The sequence below is a fragment of the Grus americana genome, chromosome 5 (genome assembly GCF_028858705.1).
Source record: "Grus americana isolate bGruAme1 chromosome 5, bGruAme1.mat, whole genome shotgun sequence".
NCBI classification, from domain to species: domain Eukaryota; kingdom Metazoa; phylum Chordata; class Aves; order Gruiformes; family Gruidae; genus Grus; species Grus americana.
This window is the reverse complement of record NC_072856.1, coordinates 30,938,080-30,953,512: the sequence shown is the minus strand read 5'-3', so window position 1 is coordinate 30,953,512 and position 15,433 is coordinate 30,938,080. Positions and strand designations below refer to the sequence as shown.

At 39.6% G+C, this 15,433-nt stretch overlaps 1 protein-coding gene across 16 annotated transcripts in view; it reads right to left on the bottom strand.

The window, feature by feature from the left end:
- NUMB (NUMB endocytic adaptor protein) overlaps window positions 1-15,433 on the bottom strand; it is a 97,455-nt gene that overhangs the window by 53,873 nt on the left and 28,149 nt on the right. The window contains exon 1 of one of the 16 annotated variants that reach the window (XM_054825903.1): window positions 13,720-13,739. The exons of 14 other annotated variants lie outside the window; for them this stretch is intronic. The gene's annotated coding sequence lies outside the window, so the exon portion shown is untranslated. Of the gene's footprint in view, window positions 1-3,202; window positions 3,348-13,719; window positions 13,740-15,433 lie in introns of those variants that run through there. One more of the 16 variants, XM_054825900.1, reaches the window with a different exon arrangement.

Here is a 15,433-nt window from a genome sequence, read left to right as displayed (position 1 = left end):
GTAACACAAGGCATAGGGATGAAGACAAAATGCACGTGTGTTTGACGTACTGCCAAGCTGGGTTAAGGAGGTTCAGGTTTTGTACTGCAAACCCAACTCTGCTGCAAGAGGCAATTCCCTGTTTCCTGTCTCAGAGAGGGGCTGTAAGACTTCCAGTTGCTCCGCCCCCCTAGTACCCTGCTTCTGTAGTGAAAAAAAATCACAATGTAGGTTACTAACTTGACAATGCACTCAGATTGAATACACATTTTATTAAAATGAGCTTTTATAATGCCTGATGTAGTGGTAATTTCCAGAATAATTGAGATGTATCTTAAAAAGTTTCAGTATTTCAAACAGCACAAGTTAAAACTTGGACATCAATGCTAAGCAGATAAGCTGATTCCATCCTTCCCAATTATCTAACAAGGCAAAAGAACCAAAAATATTTGAGTGATCTTATTACTCAGGTAAATTAACTTCACGGAACGTATTTAAAATCTGCCCATACTTAAGATCATATTCACAGATGAACACACACATGATCTGCTCCAGTTTTTGTGGTTTAATTGGTTTTGCTCCAGGTTTTTTTTAGCTTAATTGTTTTGGGGATGAATGCTATTCTACTAAGAATATTTTTATTTGCAAAATATTCTCTGTAGTTAAATTACTTGACTTAGAAGGATTTTTGTAAATTTTGTTACTGTTAAGGCCATCTTTTAAAAAAATAAATCTTACATTTCACAGGAGTCAGGACACCTAAAGCAAGCTTATAATTTTTTTTGGTAAAGGGCTAGAGGGGTGTGGATTGTGCAGGACAGGGATATTTGACATATTGATTTCCCTGATGCTGGAAAGAAGGTTAGAAATTCCTGAAATATTGGATAGTCTTGAGGTTCACAGTAGGAGGCTATATTTTCCTGCTGGATAATAATATTACATTACACCCAAAAAGAGTTATGCTGGTGAAATTAAAATAGCTACAACATGTGAAGCTCTCAGCTCCCCTTCCCTCTGAAGGGAGATTCCGGAAGAGATCGAGGGAATTGCAGTACACCAACAAGAGAGATAACTGAACACCTCTACAAAACCTAAGCATCTCAGGTTGATGCACATTACATAAAGTCAAGCCATTCTTAGCCCAGTGCAAAATCAGAACCAAGCCTTCTGGCTCTAATTCTCCTTCATACACTTATTTCGGGAATGAAGAAGAAAAGAGACAATGGGCTTTTTGAAGAAATAGTTACCCACAAGTTATGAGAGTAGGCAACCTGTGTCAGTATTACTATGTATTATGTCCTAGGTCTGAGGAGGAAAAAATTAAGGAAATAAGGACTAAAAGATGAATAAAAAGAAATTACTTAATCGTTATCACTGCTATTGCTAAGTGGCACCTTATCTAGCTTTTAAGGTGACTAATTATTGACAGGCATCACAGAAGAAATAGATTTTGAGTATTAATCTGAATATTAATAGCATTATGGAGCAGCTTATTAAGTATGATGTTTAAAAGTAAATCCAAGCAAGACTCAAGTCTTCAAACTAGAGAAAGCTTCAAATTTATCTACTAAATACAATGTAGAAACCTCCAATGTTTATTTAATACGTTTCAAAGTTTGAAACTGTTTCAACATATCAGTAACTAGGAACAAGTTTTCTGAATCTATTGTAAGTGGCTAAAGATTCCCACTATGAGTACAATTTTAAATATGATTTAAAGATCTCACTAAATTCAGTTTTTGGTAGAGATGAGTTCAGAGAACCTGAAAAGCACTTCTACGCGATTGTGTTGGGTTTGTGTGGCAAGGTTTTGGTAGCGGGGGGGCTACAGGGGTGGCTTCTGTGAGAAGCTGCTAGAAGCTCCCCCTGTGTCTGACAGAGCCAATGCCAGCCGGCTCTAAGACGGGCCCGCCGCTGGCCAAGGCCAAGCCAATCAGCGCCTCTGTGATAACATATTTAAGAAGAAGAAAAACACTTAGAGAGAGAGCTTTTGCAGCCGGAGAGAGGAGTGAGAAGATGTAAGAAACTCTGCAGACACCAAGGTCAGTGCAGAAGGAGGGGGAGGAGGTGCTCCAGGCGCCGGAGCAGAGATCCCCCTGCAGCCCGTGGTGAAGGCCATGGTGAAGCAGGCTGTCCCCCTGCAGCCCATGGAGGAAGGATGAGGGGGTGTAGAGATTCCACCTGCAGCCCGTGGAAGACCCCACGCCGGAGCAGGTGGAGGCACCTGAAGGAGGCTGCGGCCCGTGGGAAGCCCACGCTGGAGCAAGCTGCTGGCAGGACCGGTGGACCTGTGGAGAGAGGAGCCCACACCAGGGCAGGTTTGCTGGCAGGATTTGTGACCCCGTGGGGGACCCCACGCTGGAGCAGTTTGCTCCTGAAGGTCTGCACCCCGTGAGAGGGACTCCATGCTGGAGCAGGGGAACGATGAGAGGAGTCCTCCCCCTGAGGATGAAGAAGCGGCAGAAACATCGTGAGATGAACTGACCGTAACCCCCATTCCCCGTCCCCCTGTGCCGCTGAGGGGGGGAAGGTTGAAGCCGGGAGTGAAGTTGAGCCCGGGAAGATGGGAGGGGTGGGGGGAAGTGTTTTAAGAGTTGATTTTATTTTCTCATTCCTCTACTCTGTTTTGCCTAGTAATAAATCAGATGAATTCCCTCTCTAAGTTTGGTCTGTTTTGCTCGTGACAACAATTAGTGAGTGATCTCTCCCTGTCCTTATCTTGACCTACAAGCATTTCGTTATGCCTTTTCTCCCCTGTTTAGTGAATGAGGGGAGTGAGAGAGCGGCTCTGGTGGGCACCTGGCCTCCAGCCAGGGTCAACCCACCACAGCGATGTTCTCAGCTACATTAAGATGCACATTTAAAAAAAGGAATCAACTTCCTGAGGCTGCATCACAATTCATTTGCAATCTTTCACACAATCTCTCAAATTTTAAAACTCACAAAATCTTAAAGGTAAAAAGATGTAGTATTCAGTTTTTAAGAAAATAAAAGGAAGTCCACAAGCTTAGTTCAGGGAATAAACACATTACTCAACTGGTCAAAGAAAGCAGAACTAGCCCAGGGTACATAGTCATACCTAATTCAAATCACAAGTGCTAACAAGTATCTCCTTTAATAACTTGAATCCAGTCCATCAAAGATCTGAAAAGAAAAGCTGCCTATGAAACACTCACTTTTACCTACAGAATTAAGTTTTTAGTTTCCATAGTACTTAACTTACCATTTGGAAGAAGTGTCTGTTGTTTTAAGACCACCACCAATTACTACCCACACAGACTTGGCCAGTTACACACAAATAAATCCAGATAATATATTTCTCCAAAATTCAGAACACGAAAAGGTAAACCTCTACAAGAGAGCATAAGGCAAGAATGTGGCTGTGACACTGGCTATGTTAGACAGACTGCTCCAAGACACTCCCTGCAAATTCTCTTCACCGCCCACATCCCCTTGCGTTAGGTACACAGGCATGATGCGCAACAGGAAGGGCCTGGACAGCCAGCATTCATTCTGGGTCAGATACACTGAAAAGCTGCTGGGAAACCTAAACAAACTGGACAAGGCCTTGGCTCAAAATAAAGGCTATGTCTGAGGTACCTAACTTGGATCTGTAAGACACTGCGGTGCACGCAAACCAAGGCCATCTTCAGCTGTCTGGTTTCGCACAGGTTTTGGCAGCACCTGCATCAGTTCTAAGACACCCGACTCCCAAGCAAACATTTTCTAAGAGACTACTACAATCATAATACGTTAGGACATCTCTATTAGCAGCAGTAGCTATATCCTGCTATAGAAACTAGCACAGCTTACCATGACTGCCATTTATTACGTTCCATCAGAAGCAGCACTGCCACTGTCTACACAAAGTTAAAAATAAAATCTATTGAACTCTTTTTTTGTTTTGCAATTAACATGCTCATAAACTCCATCTTTCCGTGATAGAGAATGGAAGCCATTGGTTTTTAGCAGACAATAACAGTCCTGTTCTTAGATACTACAACGTAAGTGAGCCCTTCAATAACACCATAGCTTTTCTGCAAAGCCTGAGCAATTGCATCAGTGGGACAGGCCACTTGCTCTCTACAGGAGATGCCTAATTATCCACTGCACCTTCAAGGCATATGCAAGGCTTAGCCAGCTCCAGCTGTGCTCACTGATAACCTAAGAAAACTTGCAAAAACAACTGGCAAGGAGCAGGGTAAAGTCCAGAGTGAAACACCGTAAATCTGCTCTCATGTATGTAAACCGCATAGCGTGTTTAGTTCTACAAACTGAAGTGTTATTTGTGAATCCAGCTTTCACCTGTGGTGTCCAAGCTTGTCATATGACTGATAGAGCTACTTTATTCTTCAGCATGCACCTATAAAAATAACTGTGAAGAAAGGATCTCTAGGTGTACTAATAAGATAGTTACAAGCCTAGACAGACAGAAGTTTCAGCCTATTTTAAAGGAGCATAATACTTAATAGAAGCATAGAGGCCTATGATTACACAGTTAAGTCCCAATATACATTTTTACAAGATTACAGCTGGAAAAATTCACCTGTCCTGAGAAAGAAAGAAGCCAAAAGGCAGAAGAGATATTGAGACAGTCATGAAAACATTCTCAGAAATTCTCACATCAGCCTTGAATTACAACAGTCACTGGTGGGTTTTGTAACCCCTCAACTCCCTCAAAATAGTCAGTCAACATGGTTTACCTAGACAGTAAAGACTGGAGCAAATATCTGGACCAAGTATCTCTGGAAAAGGGGTCTGCAAATACTGACAAATACTTTTTTTTTTTTAATGTCAGGAAAAAAAGCAATTTTTGGTTGTAACTACTAGGGTTGTTTGATATTGGTATATGCCAGCCTCTGCATTTTTGTCCAGTTTTCTTAAATAAACTTACATATTCCATCATGCCAGGTACAAGCTAAGGGTTGCACACTAGATTAAAAGCACGGGAGTAGAACTCTGTATGACTATGAACCCTGTACCAGCCATTACTGGGTTTAGAGAGATCCAGTAATAAGATGTACATGCCATAGAAGAGTGGGGACTAATTATCCACCTGAAAATGGATACTCAAAGAGCCTGCTTCACCAAAGAGCAGAAGAGTGCTGATTCCCAGGCAGCAGCTCTGTTACTGTACGAAGTAACATACTGCTGCCATCCACTAAGATGTGCCACCCTTTAGTCACGCAACAGTATATTTAGTAAAAGTTCACTATAATACACATATTGCTTTTATTGCATTTTTTCTGTAAAATATCCCAACCCTTTTCAATTGCACATGCAATTATTTGCTAATAGCACTTCTCTGGATTACTACTTCTCTTCTCACATTAAGGCGTTAAGCAGCCCCAAATCAGCAAAACAGTATAGCTCTATCTGGAGAAGCGATTTTGCCTTGTAACTGTATCAAACCTAATGTTTTGTTAGACACTTTAAATTCAGTACCTCAATCTTATTTTAAGATAAAGCTTCAGAGTCTAATCTTAATATTGAACAATGAATTTTTGCCAACATATGCTTGTTTGCTTTTTTTAACTAGGATAAGGATTTTACAGGTTCCAAATTCTAACTACCTAACCAGAGAAGAGGAACATCATCGTGAATTTATACCCACACAAAAAAAATTGGGGAAGTGCTTTCAAATAATGTTACATGAGGTGATAAATTACATCTGGAATGTCAGGCCCTTGAGAGAGCTCTCAATATTGAAAAAACAGCATAGAAAAAATGCACAAGCGATACAGTAACAAGACACATTTATGATGTAGGAGATCATCAGCAATTTGGAGGTTGGGTTGGTTTGGTTTCACATAGCCAAAGCTATTAAGATCATTATGCACCATCTGCTGTACACTCCACATCTAGTTTATTTGACCAGTTCAGTTTACTGGCTGGTACAAAAGGCTTTATCACATCTGCACCCTTTCCTGCAAGGAGGAGGCACATCTTTATCTAAACTGAGCTAAGCAGGATGAATGGGATTAGAAAGGAAACATTACTCAGCCTTACTGGTATTTTATCTCTCAAGATCTCTTAAATAGTCATATAAAGTTTATCATGGCATCTGCTTAACCCTATCAAAAGACTGGTCATTCACCTTGAAAAAAGTTTTATGAGCTTCTGTGCAAACCCAACACAAGTCTAAAATGCTTTTTGTTATGGTAGGAAAGAGTACAATAAGCAAAACGAGCCCCTCCTTTAATCTGTATACAGGTTGTGGAGGGGGGAAGGGGAGAGAATAAAACACTGCTTTTCTCTAATATCAGTCCTTTAAATTTCTGTCAATGACATGGAAGAAGTACATACATTCAGCAAGTCAATCTGTAAACTGAAGAACATAGGTTGATGTAAACATCATTGGGGAATAAAACAACGTACAAGACTCCTGAGGGAAAAAATGCTTCCTAAGGATTCACAAAATCATCACACCCATTTGGAAAAGTGGAAGGGAACCTGATCAACCTGAAAAGATGCCGTTTTAATCCCAAACTGAAGTATACTCTAAAATTTACCTAGACGGCAATTGTGGTTGCCAAGGGGGAGGAAGAGGGGGAGCAGTAGCAAGTATTCTTTAATTTGAGAATCCAAAAGCAATTCTTACCATTACAGAATTTAAGTCGAGTTTTAGGCAACACCGTCCGACCACTTCCCAAAAGCTGGGGCAGCAGAGGCAGTGAGTCCAACACAACATGTTTATAGCACACACAACCCACATACCACTACTTATTCTATAATTAAACACGAAAACAAGATGCTATTATGAACACAATGTCTCTGACCGCATACCACATTCGGATGGACACTGAAATATCTTTTAGATAACTGAACTCGATCTAATCTGGAGTTGGTATTTCCTGGCCAATGATGACTACCTTTCCTAAATCATCATTAAGTATCAGGAAATACCCACCCCCCCAGCATCAATTACTATTTAAACATATACTGAAGTGTTATGTTTTTAACACATTTACTCATAGCAAAATATCCTATAGGCAAATGTTAGGGGGAAAACCAAAAAACTTTCCACCAGACTTGAGGTAATCAAAGTACAAAATCAAGTCCTAATATTAATAGCAAAATATAAATTAGGGCCAGACTTCCAGCTCACATCACTTGCAAAGTTTGACTGCAGCATAACCCTGGGCTCTTACGCAGTCTTATCTCACTCCCTTCGTCCACACACAAAAAAGCTTCCTGAATCAATCCAAATCACTACCTTGTTTGGGATTACAGGTTAAATAAGAGCTTGGACTAGTACTGTATGTACTTTGTACAATGAGGACAAAGGTCTTCAGAGAGCCCAGCGCTGCTCTGCTGTGCCCTTCCGTCACAGCTTCCCAGGTAGACCAACCGGTATCAATCCTCAGCAACCCACACAAAGAAGAGATATGACAGTGCCTCTCTGCAGACTCCGGCCTCTAGGAGAATTCATGACTTTTCGTCTCCATTTTGCGTTCCATTAAAAAAGGCAGAGGAAAGCAAGCACTTCTCAGGGGGGAAAAAAAAAAAAAAAGAAAAAGAAAAAAACCACAACCCACAGTATCAATCTGGTAAGTGAAAGGCAACATCACTTTTATATTCAGGAAGGCTCAGGAGTGGACAATTGTCCTCTCCATTTCTGTACAAACCAAAATTAAAGACTCTCAGTAGGAAAGTCAAAGCTATAATCCCCTCTTCCCCATGTCCCTGAAGTTCTCATCACAGTAGCCAACACATCACTAGATTGTGAATATTAAATCTAATCCAAATAGCCTACCTACCCTGCCTCCCATGGTTTCCTCTCCTATCCTTTTCCCACCTTCTTTCTTTTAAAAGGAAGAGATTTGCTTTACAGCTGCCACAAGTGCACCAAAATTATGTCTAGTTTACTTCGAATTATAAAATAATGATAATCCCCGATGAAATTTCTAGGTGCTATTAATTACTGTATCATTTTTCTATTAGAATTCTACATATTCAGCTTAAGTTGGCATGTAGCTTACTGCAAGTCAGCCACTTCTTCATTAAATCCTAAATTCCTAGCAAGTATCAGTACTTAAAACTTCTACCTTGAAGCAAGTCTACAGCTTGGTATCAATAATGATTTTGTTTCAAAGGTCATTCTGGTCACACTGCCTGAATAGAGCAGCCCATTTTTTTTTTCCTTTTAAAAACTAGTGACACTCCTTTAAATTGGGAAACCTATGTACTGAGCAGCAGTAATCCAGAAGCAGCACTCACTTAACACCAACTCACAGCCCCGTAAGGACAGAAGGGTGGTGCTCCACAGAAGATAGTGCACAAGGAGACTCCCAGCAGAAAATACAGCTTTAAAAAAAAAAAGAAAAAAATCCCCACCAACCCAGCCCTCTAATTCTACTACAAAGTTATTTACTAGTAATTCACTAGTCATTCTATATAGATTTGAAAGATGTAAATTAAGAGTCATGATTTGGGGGGAAAAAAGGAAACAAACAAAACAAGTCCCCTTCAACATGTGTCACATGGAGTAAAACAACTTGCTAAACTCTATCTATGAAGCAAGGGTAGAGTTTTAAACTGATTAGTACAAAGGTCTTCAAGAAATTGAGCTTTCACAAATTACAGCTTTGCACACACTCCAGATTACAATATGGACTTTGTAAAGATTTGAGACCTTCACAGTGACATGTTTCTGAGCACACAACAATATGAGGAAGTGTTGTAGCTGATACCCCTCTTCTCTGCAGACAATCACATATCAAAGGTGCATCATTGTTTAAAATAGCTCCAGCTCTTAAGGATGAAGATCTATTCCCTTTGTCCTGCCTTGACCTCAAGGGAGGGACACACTGTCCTCCAGAACATCCTGTCAGGAAAGCAGTAACAAGCATTCAAATTTGGAGATTAGGATAATAAATATAGTTTTGCTAGTTACTTATTTTGGCTTCCAAAAAAAAAATGATTGTCTAAGAACATCGAAGCTTTTCTAACCAAGTTTTGTCCAATTCTGAAATCCTGGTGAACATGTCCACTTCTGCAGCTGCGAGGAACTAGGAACAATATATTTGTTAAGCTCTGTACGTGGTGGTTTTGTGTGAAAGCTTTTATTTGTTACATCCATTCTGTTTTGAAGTTGTAAGTTTCCTGAAATTAGTTTCACAGAATATTTATTTGCTATTTCTTCCAAAATATAGAGATTTGGAATTTATCAGAATATAGTCCAGGTCTGTTCACTAAAGAAAATGTATTAATATGTTTAGGAAAGATGGGATGTTTTCCACATTTCATTTTTTTAGGACTACATCCCCAAACCTGCGAGGAGATGCCCATGACATAAGGAACAAGGTCAACGAGTATTTTGATCAGGTTCATTTTCCCTATTTCTTAGTAGTGTCACCAACTCCTTACCAAAGAAGCTGTTAAGGTCAATAATAAATTGCAGGGCTCCTAAATGAACCAGTAATGTTCTACCAATTTCCCTCCTAAGTAAAATTACTGCTTTACTGGTTGAAAAGTCTTATCTTCTCAAGTACATGATTAACAAAAAGATTGGCCCAGACTACTTGAATGACTACTTTAAATGTGGGTTTACTGTGGTTTTATTATTAGACCTTTATATTTAGTTATCATTTCTCCCCATTTTTCTTGAAGTTTATGCAAATGGAGAATATTGAGAAAATAAGCAACATTATTTCAATCTTTTTTTAGTAAAATGTCTACTGAAAAGTACAGAAAAGTTTCATTCAGTGAGATTTTAGTGCTATAAACCCTTAAAAATGTTTACTGGAGTAAGACAGTTGGACAACCTTGGTCTCTAGTTCAATTACCAAGTGTTAGCAATCAGTTTGCATTTATAGATATTTGCATTTGAAACTGAGATGGGGAAGAAAAAAGCTCACACATGAGATCTCAAACAGTTAACATTTCTTTCAGTTCAAGCTCTTAAAACATTAGGTAAAACTCATTACCTCAGTTTTTAACATCAAATTAAAATAACAGCTAAGATTTTTTTGAGGGATGGAATGCCATTTTATCAAATAGCAAAGAGAATTGTGCAAGGGACACACAGCAAAACACAGAGCCAAGTCAGAGTCAAATTTGAACTTGCATATATTAAATCCTAGTTCAAACAGTGAATCACACTTACATACTGTACTTTTCACACAATGACAAAGCAAATCCCATAACCCAGACTGAATAAACCAGATGTCAAGATTTACAGATTCCAGTTACATTCTTTATACGCTATTTTTCAGGATCTAAAAGTATTGCTAAATTCACAAATGCTATTTTAAATAGTGGTAACATATGTTAGTAGATAGAAAAGATTCATAAACATATTTTTTTAGAAAGTGCAGCTATATTATGAGCTTGCACAAGCTTGCAGAAAAAAAAGAATAAAATTCGCTTCTTCAAAGCGTCGTTACAAAACCTGTTTTGCTTTCACTGTATTTTTAGGGTCCAGCTTAAATTCCACTGAGCAAGACTGAAGTACAAAAGTTTGCTCAATCTAAAATTGAGCCTCAAGAGCTAAGTTTATCAAAAAACCTTGGCTGAATTCTTATAACCTCCCAGACTGCTTACCTGCTTGTAATGCTGTGGTTCACATATTACACTGTGCCATATTTACCCCTATTTTAAATTAGAAAACCACCTTTGTTAAAATACTTAACTGTATTTCCAGTTCAGAATCTTCAGCAAACTACATAGCAGTCACTCCACCGCACATACTGGGGAGCTGACTGATTACCATCCCTTTAAAAAGAAAATCAACCCTATTTAATTTCTGTTTGCATCTGGACATATGGAATCAAGAATACACATGAAGAACCATACAGCTGCAACTGTATAAATACTTTTCTTATCAATTCCCTGCCAAGAGCATCTCAAAATTCTAAGATCAATTTCATAGATGAGAAATAAAACTAAGTTCACACAGGCAGACAGGCTTCTCAAATTTGGATAGCCACATTTGGGGTGAGAGAGAGGTATTCCAGGGCCAACATGCAGTCTCATCTTGGATCAAATTTTCCAGATTTTGTTTGCTATGAACTTCTGGAGTGGAGCTGGTGTCTCCTTAAATTGGCATAATGATTATCACTGATTTTATCATAAGAATTTCTGGCATCCACTTCAAATAACAATCCAGCAGACAACACACATTCCAGCTTGCATTATTAGGATTAAAACAGGAATCTCTTTCTATTGACATATTCCTTCCAACAAGGATTATCCAAGCAATTGCCAAACTGATTGCAATTGATTGCAGTATGATGATGCATAGGCACTTAGGTATATTTGTCAACAGAAAATGCTGCAGCAAATTTAAGTCTTCAGAAGTTTGATTTATAAATAAGCTTGAGAATGTCCCTTTAAAAGTACTTTTTTAATAAAGTAGCTTGGTATCCATAGAGCATATGGAATAGTATTTCTAGATTCAGCACACTAGGAGAGATTTTTTTTTGTTAAACCTCCAGCCTGTCTTCTGCCTTCTCATACAACTCATGATACTTGTGCAACTTCATTATCTAAATGAATCAATATGGACATCTATCACTGACGCACTAATAAAATCCAATCTTAGCTGTACCAAATCTGCCAAGCCAACATAAGTAAAAAGACAACCACAGAAGCCCACGAAGGTGGTGTGTGTACAGGTGAACATCTGCGTCAAGTATTAGTGGCACCAAGTTAAAATTTTTCTTTGTATAATCACGTTAGTCAAGCTATTTTTTTATTTTGGCTTAACTATGTTGATGAGTATCTCCATTCCAGAGACTACCTGTAATTTAGAAGCTTGTGATGACTTTTTCAGTCATACACCACCACTCATGAAAGAACAAAGCCATGGAAGAATGTCACAGTCTCAGACTATGATAAAGATGTACTACAACAGATCAGCACAAAACCCTAGAATAACAGAAATTGATACATTGGGCTTTTAAGCAGAAAATAATATCATTTTTAGCATATAGCTATTTCAAGTTTTTCTCCTGAAACTTGTCTACTATTACCTGCTTCTAAGATTGGATGCAGCACTGATTGCTTTTCACTCCTTCAAGCAAGTCACATTAGAATTTTGCTTTATAAGGTCTATGAAAACCTTCCAGAGTTCACACAACCCCTTTCTGTGCAGGTTTGGGTGTGACAATCAATCAAGGTCATCTTCTTCAAGTCCTTCCTTTGGACTCCAATTTCTTCTATCAAATCCTTTATACAGGTACCTGCAAGATGCTTAACATACACCCCAACAGTTCTACGAAGCTGTTTTGGTTACCTATAAACAGAGACAACTCAAGGACTCTGCACCTAGAACTCCTCTTAGCCTTCATACTCAAAGGTTTTGTCTTTTCATAATCCACTTTTTGTGCAACCATTAACTCCAGCCAAAACATTTCTGAAGACGAGAACTGCAAACCAAGTCTGTATGAACACCTGACATCTTGAAAAAGATGTGCTTAAGCAAACAATAACAAAGTGGCAACACTAGTTCTGAAGACTTAAAAGACAGCTGGACAAGATGTTGCATTTTCACAAAGTACCTTACAAACAGCATGCAACCTGTGGCAGCAGGGCTGACTGTGGGTTCAGCAACACTGGGGTAGACAGCAGCGACCCTTTAAGTTCTCAAGGGACAAATCATTACATAAGCTGTGTTTAAAACTGCTGTCATGTTCCTTGCTTCATTGAACTCTGACATCAAGTAACATTTAAATAATGGTCCAGAGCTGTGAAAATTGCCTCCTCGACATTTCAAGTACCCTTAAAATAAGTGTTTTAGTTTTGTTATCACATTATTCTCTAGGATTCTGATAGCTCTCTCCAAACAGTTTTGCATATTTGTAGTCTAATCACCATGCTTAAATGGCAGTATGTTGCCCAAACCCGAGTACGAGCAGTCTGCCGACTGATGGCAATAGTACAAACAGTGAAGTACAAGGGTGACTGTGCTGGAACGCAGACACCCTTCCAGCAGATCTGCTTGTTGAACCTTTTTGAACATGAGATTCCTGACAGCCCATATCTTCAGGCTGTCAAGGTCCCTCTGAATAACAGCAGAACTGTATTTTGTGTCATCCACTCCTCCTAATTTTGTATCATCTGCAACTTGCTGAGGGTGCACTCTGTCCCATTGTTCAGGTAATTAATGAAGATGATAAACAGCCCAGGCCCTACTATCAACCCCTAGAGTACACCACTAGGAATTGGCCTCCAGCTGGACTTTGTGCCACTGCTTACAACCCTTTGAGCCCAGCATTTCAGCCAGTTTGGAATCCACCTCACTGTCTACTTATCTAGCCTGTACATCATCCACTAGATTGTCAATGAGGGTGTTAATGGAGAAAATGTCAAAAGCACTGCTGAAGTCAGTATCAACTGCCCTTCCCTCATCCACCAACCTAGTCACTTTGTCACAGAAGGCTCACAGATTGGTCAAGCACGATTTCCCCTTCATAAATCCATGATGACTATTGCTAATCACCTTCTTGTCCTTCATATGTTTGGAAATGGCTTCCCAGGAGAATTTGTGCCATCATCTCCCCAGGGATCAAAGTGAGGCTGATCAGCCTGTAAATCCCCAGACCCTCTTGCCCTTCTTGGAGACAAGAATGACATTTGCTTTCTTTCAGTCCTCAGGAATTCTCTTCTATTGTCATAGTCTTTCAAAAATAATTGAGAGTGGCTTTGCTATGATATCAGCTCACTCAAAATTCATATGTACATTTTGTCAGGTCCCATGGACTTCATTACAGCAAATTTGTCTAAATGTTCCCTTACCTGGTCCTTCTCCACCACAGCCAAGTCTTCATTGCTCCAGACTTTTCCACTGGTTTCCAAGGCCTGGGACTTCAGAAGGCAAATCTTACCAATAAAGACAAAGGCAAAAAGGCACCAAGTACCTCAGCTTTTTCCATGTTTTCCCTAGTCTTCCTTTGGCTGCTGATATACTTGAAGAAGCCCTTCTTGTTGCCCTTCATGTCCCTGAAGAGTTACCTGAAAACTGAGGTCCGAAGTGACTCCCACTCATATCTTTTCTACGTTCCATTACTGTCATTCCTCCCACACCACACAAGCAGGAGGTGCAGTTAAGGTCAGATGCAAAAAAAGTACAAAATAAGGGAAAAGGCACTTCCTGAAAAACTTCTTATTGAGCATATTCTAACTTAACCATTTTAATACAATACAAACAAATCAAGGAAACCTTAACCAACTGGTTAGAATTAGCTCCAAATTATCTCTCTACCCTGCTTAACCTTACAACACAAGTATCATGCTAATGATGGCTAAGTTTGCTCCTGCAGTCAAAAATAGAGAGCCTGATTGACAGATGTGATATGCCCTGGAATGAACGTGATTAGGTAGCGAGACAGCTGTCTCCCCAACAGCAGCACAACCTCCCTGTTTATAACTGTGATGAAAGTGAATTGTTACTTTCAGGAAACTGAAATGATGCATCCCTGTGGTTATGTATTCTAGTGCTTTAGAACACACACCTCTTTCATCTGATATATCAAACCATACCTTACAGCCTGCCCTGCATTTCTAGGGCACAGCACTGTCATACATATGTCAAGAGGTGAAGTGTTAGAACAAATAATTTAAACAACTCACTAGGACTGGAGAGTATGCATTAAAGAGCTCTGACTGTACGCAGCAAATGACTGGGCTACTAATACGCACATACTGAAGGCAGCTTTTATGCTACAGGATAGTAAATGTTGCACTTGCATTTAAAGGGTGCTAGGAGCAGTTCTGAGAATTAGTTACAAACTGCACTTTAGGGTGATAAACTGGTTTAAACAAAGTGTCCTAAACAAAGTGTCCCAAACAAACAGCAGCAGTGAAAGCTCCAGAGAAGCAGATAATAGCTGACATTAACAGCTTCACATCTGTCAAGACAGATGAAAATGAGATCTTTACACTTTTGACAAAGAATGTACTCCCAAACTTTAGCCTGCCTCAAAATAGTAAATTTTGAGCGTCATAAATGGGACAAACAAAACCCCATTTTGTAGAAATCCAGATATACTTTTAGTTGTCCATCAGAACTCTTGTTAACTGCATTTAGCCGAGTTGTTGAAAGATGAAAAATGTATTTGGATTTTCAGAAATCACCCAACAGAGGCTAATAAGAAGTGTCACGTATCAGAAAGTAATTCTCAGGGTAACAAAAAGCAGCTATAGGACTCCACACCAGCATCTGCCCTCCCTCAAGCTCACAAGTGATCAGCCTACACATAAGCGTGTACATGGCTTTCCCTAACGAATATGACTGGAGTGTTCCTTTCCCACCACTCCTCTGCCTCCTATACAGCAGGTATTCGTTGTGCCACGCTGTTGCTGTTCTCACAGACAATCCCCTCCAGCTGGAGGCATCCCAGCCACTCTGCCACTGTGTGACATAAGGCAACTGTTAAAGGCACAAAGAGTCTGAACAAGTGCAGAAACACCAACAAAAACAGCAGTACATCCTTAACCAGTTCCCTACACA